The sequence below is a fragment of the Lactuca sativa genome, chromosome 3 (genome assembly GCF_002870075.4).
Source record: "Lactuca sativa cultivar Salinas chromosome 3, Lsat_Salinas_v11, whole genome shotgun sequence".
Taxonomy (NCBI): Eukaryota; Viridiplantae; Streptophyta; class Magnoliopsida; order Asterales; family Asteraceae; genus Lactuca; species Lactuca sativa.
This window is the reverse complement of record NC_056625.2, coordinates 103,704,672-103,715,701: the sequence shown is the minus strand read 5'-3', so window position 1 is coordinate 103,715,701 and position 11,030 is coordinate 103,704,672. Positions and strand designations below refer to the sequence as shown.

At 31.5% G+C, this 11,030-nt stretch overlaps 2 long non-coding RNA genes across 2 annotated transcripts; both read right to left on the bottom strand.

Moving 5' to 3' along the window:
• Positions 1-4,927: 4,927 nt before the first annotated feature.
• LOC111897776 (uncharacterized) lies at positions 4,928-6,240 on the bottom strand. Its single transcript, XR_002852380.3, has 5 exons — positions 6,197-6,240; positions 5,771-5,893; positions 5,579-5,656; positions 5,415-5,459; positions 4,928-5,135 (listed from the first exon to the last, which is right to left on the bottom strand). It is a non-coding gene; the product is annotated as an uncharacterized LOC111897776 (long non-coding RNA).
• Positions 6,241-6,249: 9 nt separating this feature from the next.
• On the bottom strand, positions 6,250-7,314 carry LOC111897763 (uncharacterized). Its single transcript, XR_006189823.2, has 3 exons — positions 6,995-7,314; positions 6,838-6,885; positions 6,250-6,556 (listed from the first exon to the last, which is right to left on the bottom strand). It is a non-coding gene; the product is annotated as an uncharacterized LOC111897763 (long non-coding RNA).
• Between the last annotated feature and the right edge of the window lie 3,716 nt (positions 7,315-11,030).

The following is an 11,030-nucleotide window of genomic DNA, read 5'->3' as shown; positions in this document are numbered from 1 at the left end:
AAATAATGCAGTGCCACACATCACATAGATAGCATACAATAACTCTGTCACATAACTCTGTTACCACTCTAGGTAAAGTATAGTGAGAAGACTCACCTGGCAAGCAGAAAGCAGATATCCTCACACTTGAATCTCGAACCCGCCACCGCCTAACACATAAGGCAAATATCTCTAATTAACAGTTGAAGTCTCAACTCTAATTAAACCGGTGATTACTCTTTTGTTCTCTAATCAGATAGTGGGTAAAAGACCATTTTACCCCTCCATGGCCTCTATTACCTATGTTGACCAAACCCGAAAGTCAACAAAAGTCAACTCAAGTCAACGGTCAACTCTGACCAGACTCGGCGAGTACACAAGGGTGACTCGGCGAGTCCATGCGTGTCTTCTGACTCCTCCAAGGCCTCACTCGACTCATCGAGTGAACCTTCCACTCGACGGGTTTCCACTGGATTCGAATCGCGGGGCAACCCGACTCGACTAGTCGAGTCCAATTATGAACTCGGCGAGTTGCTTACATGATCATACTCAAACGACCCTCTGAGGTCAGATTTGTTCCTCTAATCCATAGATCCGAACTTCCCAAGCTCAATAAACACGTAAAGGTTCAAACTTTACATTCATGCAACCCACATATAGCCATAAATGGAGAAATAACCCTTAAAATGATAACCTTAGCTCCAAACTCATAAAGGACTACATAAAGCTGGGGAATAGGGACTCTCTGGACCTCTCAAGGTCCAGATATGAAGATATAGACACAAGAGGGCATCACATACTCTGGATCTCTTACCAAAAGAAGAGAAGAACCCTATATTCATGAAATCTATCACCTAAACGAAGATGGACATGAATCCTTACCTCTCACAGCAGCTCTAAATGAAATGATGGAAGATTTGAGTCCCACAAGACATGCTAGCTCGAAATCCATCCTTCCCTTTGCTAAGACACACCAAAAGATGATGAATTAGCCCTCCTCTTGCACCACATGCTTTCTCTCTGCTCTCTAGGGTTTCTCAGGGTGTAATGGCCGCAAATGAAGGTCATAAGGACCTTTAAACAGGTCCCAAACCCGAGAAATTAGGGTTTCTCTGCCCAGCACCTACTCATCGAGTCCCTCCTCTGACCCGTTGAGTCCACTCATTAAATCCGCGTGAGAAGCCCGACTCGACTCGACGAGTTGGATCCTCAACTCGTCGAGTCTCTCCTTTAATCACAAGATTAACCTACACCATAATAACCCTAAAAATCCGGATGTTACATTAAATATCAAGGTCAAACTATTATACTTGATTAAAATAGTTTGACATTGATATTTAATTATATTCCGTGATGCCAATCAATAAAGCTCAGACACAAACAATTCCAAATGTATGTATATATCATTCAAAATTGGTTTTCTCGCATTACCAATTTTATGTGACATTATCTAGAGAGATATCATGTGTCAATACAAAAGTATTAGTTAATATTGACGAACAATCAAATGACATTGAAGTGTATACATCAAATATAGTGTATAAAGAAGTGTTGCATGATTAATACTCCCTCCGTCCCAATATTATTGTCCACAGACAAAAAACACACAGATTAAAAAAAACATTAATTACCACTAACTTTATTAATAAAATGAAAGTTTTGTCCTTATTTTCCATTTAATGTTCCATTAAATGTTTAGTTGGTTAAGTAATAACAAGGGGGTATTTTGGTAAAAATGTTATTTATTTTTAGAAGTAGACTATTATTTTGGAACAAACCAAAAAGGAAAAATAGACTATAATTTTGGGACGGAGGGAGTAATACCCAATTGTTCATTTTCATTTAATTAATTGGATTTTTTGTTATTCTTTTTTATTATTTGATGATTGGTGCTAACTAAATAAGTTTAAATAAGGGATAATGACTTGATAGGGTAAGATATTTTTTGAAATGTACACATTTAGTCCTTATTCTTTTTTTTTTTCTTGTAAAATAAACCCTTACACTTTAATAATATGTACACATTAGGTCATTTTCACCGGATTCTACAGGTTTTGCTGATGTGGAGGGTTTATTTTACAAAAAAAGGACTAAATGTGTACATTTCAAAAAGTATCTTACCCTATCAAGTCATTTCCCCTTTCTTTTATTTTGTTGAAATGAAATACCCAGGTGGCATCCACATATCCACAACGAAATTTTTCCAACTTTTAGGGATAATGACTTGATAGGGTAAGATATTTTTTGAAATGTACACATTTAGCCCTTATTCTTTTTTTCTTGTAAAATAAACCCTTATACTTTAATAATATGTACACATTAGGTCATTTTCACCGGATTCTACAGGTTTTGCTGACGTGGAGGGTTTATTTTACAAAAAAAAATAAGGACTAAATGTGTACATTTCAAAAAGTATCTTACCCTATCAAGTCATTTCCCCTTTCTTTTATTTTGTTGAAATGAAATACCTAGGTGGCATCCACATATCCACAACGAAATTTTTCGAACTTTTATTCATCATGAAAAAGAGGGAGAACCTTATCTCTGACGACTACTTTATGTGTTCCTACACATCACTAGTAGCAAGGAGGAATGATGGCAAAAACAGCAAGGTCGAAGTGGGAGGCAGGAGGAAGTAGAGACGGTAGTTGGCGGCGAGGAGCTGCTCTGGTAGCCCCCTCATCGATTCTTTCTTCTTCTTCTGGCAACATATCTCAAAGATGGAGGCAAAAAGAGACAGATCGGAGAAACACAACAGGTAAAGGGTGTTTGACTGTTGCTGTTCGACCGGAATGAAGAGAGACGAGAAAGAGAAGGGTCGCCGCCCTTTTCTTGTTGCTGGAGGATCACCCACCTCCGGTGACTAAGCTAACTAATTGCTATTTAGTGCCACTTGTGCTTCCACATCAGCAAAACCTGTAGAATCTGGTGAAAATGACCTAATGTGTACGTATTAATAAAGTATAAGGGTTTATTTTACAAAAAAAAAAAAGAATAAGGACTAAATGTATACAGTTCAAAAAGTATCTTACCCTATCAAGTCATTTTCCCTAAAAGAAAATTCGTATATGACCGGTATACCGGGTATAACCGGTCACAAGGATTGCATTGTTACAAAAAATAAAGTATAAGAGTTTATTTTACAAGAAAAAAAGAATAAGGACTAAATGTGTACATTTCAAAAAATATCTTACCCTATCAAGTCATTTTCCCTTTTTTTAGGTCAGAATATGTTTTTTATTACATGTCACATCATTTTTTATTTTGCAAAATTTGAATGTATGTGTTGAAATTTTTTCCATTTTGCATTTTATTGGTTAAATTCAGTTATGTTGTATTCTTGTGTGGGTAGTTATTCTAGCAATAATTTAGGCTTTTAAATAAAAATGAATTATTTTATTATTATATGAAATGATAATGTTATGTACATATTTAAAAGATTCCATACAAAAAAAACAATAATTTCTAGAAATATTATATACCTAAAAAGAAGAATACAAAATTTCAAAAAAATGTATTACACACTAACATACAATATTTCAGTAATGGATTCACATACTATTTGTTCGAGATTTTTCGTCATTGCGACACGTTTACGTATGGTGGAACACAGTTGTTCGAGTTTAATTGGGATGATGTTGAAGATAACAAAATTCTCATTTGGATGCTTGATCATAAAGTAAGTATGAATACAATAAAAAGAATGTCATTTTTTGTTTTATGTTTTATTTATAATTTAGATAACTACTATTATATTACATATCTTAGAGCCACAAAATGTTGATAATCGTTCCAAAGTGTTTGAGGCTATTATTTATGAACATAAATTTAGTGGGAGGTGTATTCTCTTATTGATAATTGTTTAGATTTAGTAACTATTTGCGCAAAACCAAAACTAATCGTCTCTAAAAACTAATTTCTGAAAGAAAGTTAATTGCACCCGTCGCTTGGTGCGGATAAATGGCTAATATATATATATATATATATATATATATATATATATATATATATATATATATATATATATATATATATATATATATATATATATATATATATATATACTAAATCCAAACTTAACAACCCAACCAAAACCATTTTGTGATTAAATAAATATAATTTATGTTTTTTATTCAAATAAAACTAATTAAAATTTTTTTCTAAACAAATAATTTATTTATTTAAGATATAAAGATATAAAAAAATAGACATAAAAATATATAACATTCGTAAACATACTTAATAAAAAAGATAAATCTGGTTACAAATGTCACATAAAATACAAAATTACATATTTAGAAGGCACAAAAAACATATTGTTTGTAACGAATGATCCATGATAAAAAATACAAAATCGAAAGCGATAAGAAAAAAATTCTTATATTTTTTTTATAATACACATGGCTAGGAGATAAAAAATCTAATACTATCATTAAAATTAATTTGCTTTATTTTTGAATATTAGATTTTTAGTAATAACTCATAAATTTTTTTTATCCTACATTGAGAAAAAAGAAATTAATAAAGAAATAGCCAAACGGTGGTTGATATGGGACATATTAGGTGAATTCTTGAAAGACCTTTGATTTGTTTAATATTTTTCACCAACCCAACAAACATTTATTTACTATGACCATAGTCTCAGTTAAGTATTAACTAGGAAAGAATCCTCGCTTTGCGGGGTTGGAATCCAAACACAATCAGTGAATGCAAAACTTACAATGAGAAATAAATGTAAAAAAGCATGTAATCAACAATCGAGGTTTAGAGCAGTCCAAACATCTACAAACATGGAAAATTACTGAAAAGTTCTTATAAAATCAAATATTTGGCCAACAAAGATGGAATGGAAATTGATATCTTCATATTTTACTTCAAAAAAATACGTTAAAATATGTCAAAGACCACTGAAATCCATTTCACTCTTCTTTCTGAATCATTTCACACATTTATCAACCTCTTTCAATTGAGGAGCAATAGAAATAGAACCATCATGAAATGTTAGTATATTACAAATAAAAAAGGTATATACAAAAAGTCTACACATGAGACATAAAATACCTCTTTTCCTCCATAAGATACAAATCAAAATATAAATCAAACCATGGTGTCATACATCAACTCCCAACCAAATCTCTAAGGTCACTCTAAAGTACCTATGGAAGCAAAGAAGAAACGTAAAATAGTCTTAAGCAAAAAATAAAATGAAAAGTCGAAAGGTTAATGTACTGATAAATACTGGAACAAATCTACAACCATCACTGAGTTGTCATTTATAGAGCCAAATGGGTTCAAAGCAGTTGAATTCTTATGGGTAAAACTCATTCTTTTGGTATACTTGGAAAGTGGAATGACTAAACATTAGATTCCTTCCAACAAATTCTCATTGTAAAGATAGATAGCAGAATAATTGAGCAAAAAATTGTCAAATTTACCCTTTATAAAAGTAAAGATCACTTCTACATCAATTGCAAGAGAACCTAGGTAAAAAAAATGTTATCCGCCAATAGTATAAGTGAAAATACATTGTAGTAAAGGAAATAAACCATAGCATCATATTATAATTAATTGATTTATCAAAATAAAATGAAAAGTATACCTTGACAAATAGCACAACAGCCTCATCGTATGAATTTTTTTGTTATTTTCTTCTAAGTTAGTGGTCTCATTTCTCCCCCTGAAAAAAAAAATGCAAACATAAATAAAGTAAAGTGGTATTTCTTTAACATAAACACCACAGTATATTAAATCACTGACCAATAATCCCAAAAAAATAACTATTAAGATATACCATAAGGAGATTTTGTACTACAATTATCAAACGGCTTAAACTCTCCTTATTCATTATCTGTGTTGCAATCCAACAGATGACATTCACTTTTGCCACACCCGGCTCACAGAAAACAGCGAGAATCTGTGATGAAGAAAAACAAAGTTGAGAGTTTCAAACTTTTAGTCTGAAAATGTAAACAGATAACATGTATACTGAATTGCTTGGTGGGTTTCATTTCTACTGAAGAACAACATAACCAATATTTTTTCCTTTCCATATTGGCCAAAATATTCCTTGAAACAAATAAATGTCAAATTAAAAGTAGAAACAACGAATTAGCTTAAAAACTTTCAATCTAAATCCAAATACTAACGAAACTGTTGAAATTCAGAACTGAAAAAAACCATAACCAAAACATGATGCAGTAAGGTCGGTGTGATTTACCGGTTGATCCCTCGTGAATTTGGATATATCTCTATAGCAGCAACCATATACATCGAGGGTTTCCAAAGACCTTTCCCAAGTCGAAAAATTTGTACAGTATCGGAATCTGGTGGCAAGTTAGGCAAACGAAGATCGTCTTTTGGGGTCTAAAGAAAGGCTTATACACATCAACGAATTTCCAGCTGAAACGATTTTCCAGATCTTAGGGCAAGGGCAAAATTGGCATCAGTAGTCCTATGTATATGGTGGGGCTCAATCGGAGGAGAGATTAACATAATTTGGGGAAGTTGTACATAAATCTTTAAAGTCCTAAACCCATAGAAACAACAGCCCTCGTCGATTGTGATCAGAGTACACCCCCTGCACACAATAAGCAAGAAGCACAACTGAAAATAAACAAATTAACCAAGATTTGTATCACATCAATATTATTTTTGATGATTGATAGAATGTAAAGAATAAGAACAATGACATACATCTGTAACAAATATGCTTCAAGTATAAAAAAGAGAAAATAATTGGTCATTGTAACATGGAAATACATCAGTCTTTCACACAATAATCAACAGGTTGAAAATTTAAAATTTTATAAATAAAATAAATAAAAATGTAATCTTATGACCTACACCATTAATATTTACCTGGAGTTTCTTAATACCATTATTATCCGCCAATATATCACATAAAACCTGCATATAGAAGCACATACATTATTCCGTAACTATAAACATCATAAATATGAAATATTAGATAACTGGTAAAAAACAAAATCCAAAAATTAGTTCAACCAATATCTACCTTTTCATTAAGTTGAAAAAGGAAAAGCAGGGGAAAGCATCGCTATCATGGAAGTCTACCCTTTCAATCATAGTAACATTAGTCTTCTGTGTTGCTGGTGCAAGTCGGTCTGAAACCTTCCATATATTCTAATAGCAAAAGATTTGATTTTGATGGTAGTCAAGAAGGATACGAAGGGGGAATCGATCGTCGTGACACCAGAGGACCTTGAAACAACTTGATTCACAGGATGAAGGACCGGCCTAAGAGCCGTTGTTGTAACGTCGTCCAGGACAGAACAACAACAACAAACCTAACCCTAATTGGCGGAATCAGGGATGGAAAACAGGAAGCCACCGGAGGACGACGACATATATAAAAGGAGGTGCTGCGAAGGTTTCTGGATAAGAGCCGAGGGTTATATAAGAAACAAACTGCTGTGAATTCCAATTCCAATTCCAGTGAAGATGTTTGTGAAAATGGGTTTGAATCGGGGGAGGAATCAGAAAAATTAGTAAATCTTTATAAAACGATAAATTACCTGTTGCTGCTCGATTTTAGAGAAGGGATGCGACCGCCGTTTGATTTTAGACAGTCGACTATCAAGTAGATTTCCAGCAAAACAAAGGTCGTGAAGACCGGCAGAAGGGCGTCTGGAGCTTCGACGGTTCCACGGTGGCGACCGATTCTAGAGCTGTATACATGCATAGCGGTGGATGGAGGCTTAAAGGAGGCAGAGACGATCAGTTGGGGGTATTTCAGAGAGGCGGTGTAGAAGGATCTGGAGGCCTTGACCATGATAGATTCAGAGAGAAATGAGTATTAGATTAAGCGGTGGAATAATTAGAAGAAGGTATAAGAGATAGTGAAGTTGAGTCGGTGACAGTAAGCACATTTCTATCGGCAGTAGGCGCTGAGCAGATGACATCGGGCAAAGAGGAAGAGACAGATAAAAAATATAATTATCAAAAAGTAAAATAGAAAAAGAAAAATACAGCCAATGACAATAAAGTACTGTTCATGTGGCACTTGTAAATTAGTATGTATATATAATAACTTTCCATTTGCTTTTTTAGAAGTAGGAATATCCAAATCAATAGTTTCAACATATATGTGTCAACACTCTCTTCTTTAACAACAGTTAAAAATCAAACACATCAATGCTTGTACATAAATTGAAGATGCTATATAACTGAAATCGTTGAGTTATTTATAAGTATATCCCGCCAAATCTTATGTTATTTAAACTTATTATATTAATTTTTTTTTCAAATTACTAATTATTGGATCTTTTTTTTATATGCAAATTTAAAAAAAGAAACATAAAACCTTTTCATACATATCCAAAAATAAAAATCAACGATTGACCTTTTTGATGAACTGAATCCAAAAAATATTGATTCCAACTTTTATCATAATAAAATAGAATTATCAATATCATATCTTTGGTTACATAAAAAATAATAGAATGTTTAGTGCCCACAAAATTCATATTATCTTAGATCTTTCATTAACACTATAACAAAAAATAAATATAACAGGCCCAAAAACTTCTAAAACACAAATGAGCCAACTTCAAATTCTTGTAATATCATTAATTTTTTCAAATATATGATTCATCATTGAATCTGCGACTCACACTTATTTTCAATCGTTACTCTACTTCAAACCTTCTCCTACAACATCATTCTTATTCTTTATAACTTCCATCATCATTATCTACTTCAAACCTTCGTTGTTGTGCGCTAGAAAGTCAGTACCTTCTTTCGTTTAATTAATAAAGATATGTTTTTTTAGTGTTTGAATGTAAATTAATATCCTAATATGATGGTTGAATTACAACATTTGTAACTTTAAATTGAAATCATAACTAAATGTTATTGATATTGTTGGATGAATTTTTTTTTAAATGTTAAGTATGATTTGAAGGTTTAATGACAGAAAGGTAATTTTATTTGTGATAGAATAAAGAAGGAAGATTCCAATTTACCTTTTGAAGGTATCAATAAACTCCTAAATTTATGTGATTTATTTTAATTTGATAGCAAATTAGATGCAGGAAACCTTTAAGTAAAGAAACATAAGGGCAAAAGGGTAATTCGACTTAGGAAATTATAAAAGCATTGGGATGGAAAAACAACTCAACAATAGATATTGAGATGAAATGTATACTAAAATGATTATTTTAGCATGATACTTCCATTTTTTATTCGAAGGCTAAATCAGTAATTAAGTACGGACTATGTTCATCAGAAGGGTAAATCGGTAATTTAATTTAAAAATGGATCAAATCGGTTGTTGCTACTATTTATGTTTGTTTGATTATCTCAACTTGGCTATTGTTTCTGACTTTATTGTCGAATATAAAAACTTCATATTATACTATTTTAGGAATGTTTATTTAAAGTACATTGTTATACCATTTTTAACAGTAACATGTTTTGATTTTTTCGTGGTGTAAATGTCTTTTAATTTATCTTTTATTCACTATCAATGAGATGGATTTTATAAACAATTTAATCCATAAAGGGTTAAACTATAACTATTCTAATTTGTATATGTTTCTATACAGTAAATACAACACTTCAAAGATTGTTTTCTATGACTAACAAAATTATGTTTCTATTTTTGAAATCTCATAAAATATTACATAAGGTTTTTTTGGTTTAACATATTACATCATTCAATCTAGATTAAGTCAAACAAAACAACAATATACAACTTTTCATATTAAATGCTTAACCTATTAACTTGGAGTCGATCCCCAATACCATATATGTTTTTTATCTGATGCAAAAACGATCGAAACATATTTCTAAATTGGCAAGAGATAGAAATGAAATTTTAAATCATCTTTAAATAATCATTTAATAGCTATATGTAAAAGATATGAATACTCAGCAGTTAAGACCAAAGACCTTACACAAACATCTGCAAATGTCTTGAAGTAAGCATTCCTTTTTCCATTATTTTATCATTATCATAAAATAATTAAAAAAGGACATCATCACGTGTTTATCCTTTAATTCGTCTCATAATAACATGTAATTTGTGTGCCAATTATGTATTTTTGACATTTTCAATGAGTCATGGGCAAAATCTAAATCGAGCAAACATAATTGTTTTTATATTTATTTGTTAGAGTTTCTTTATATTTAATATTGTGGGGGGTTTATGTTGTTCATTTCGAATAAACATAAATAGGTTTCTATTTTTTAAAATAAACAATTCTATTTTGCAATATAACCATAAAATAACAATGTATTTTGAAAGTACATTGTCAAATATTGGATTATACTTGCATATACCTGTTTTCGTGCATGGTCAGCTATATGTAGCCTTTATCCGTGTCACAAGTAAAAAAGGTTTGAAGATACTTTGTGACGAGAAAGGTCGTTCAACTAATCAAACAATTTTTTTTTCACAAAGAGGTCGTTCAATGACTATATATATTTACCGATAATAATACCAATAATCCTGATTTTTTTATAATTATTCTGTAATATCTATATACATTTATATTTTATTTATGCATTCCCCGCGTTTAACGCGGGTCATAATCTAGTTCTTGTAATATCATTATCTTTTTCAAATAGAAACTTTAAAAGTTCCTTGATTCTCCTTTCTCTTAAACTCTATAGCCAAATCTTAAACAAATAAAAGTTACCAGAACACAATGAACAACTAAATCTCTACATAACCCTCCATAAACTCCATTATCCATAGATTGGACCTACAGAAATCTGTAAATTCAAGAAAAGGCTTATCCAAGTCTATTTGTTAAAAGAAAGGTTCCACCGGTTCTTTTAATTGACAAATCACATATATTTTTCAAAACTATATTCTTCAACTAATCAATTTTAGTCAATAAGAGTTGACCCCGTCCTGCAGATAATTACAAAAACAAAAACATTATTAGTTAATGTTCAGGCATCCATCTCAAAGTTTGTCAAGACATGAAAAAATTAAGTAGGTTAATGAGCAAAAAGCGATGAGATGTTTCTTTGAATTAATGAGCTCAATATGTTAGCAATTAACCTCGAGATGTATACTTGGC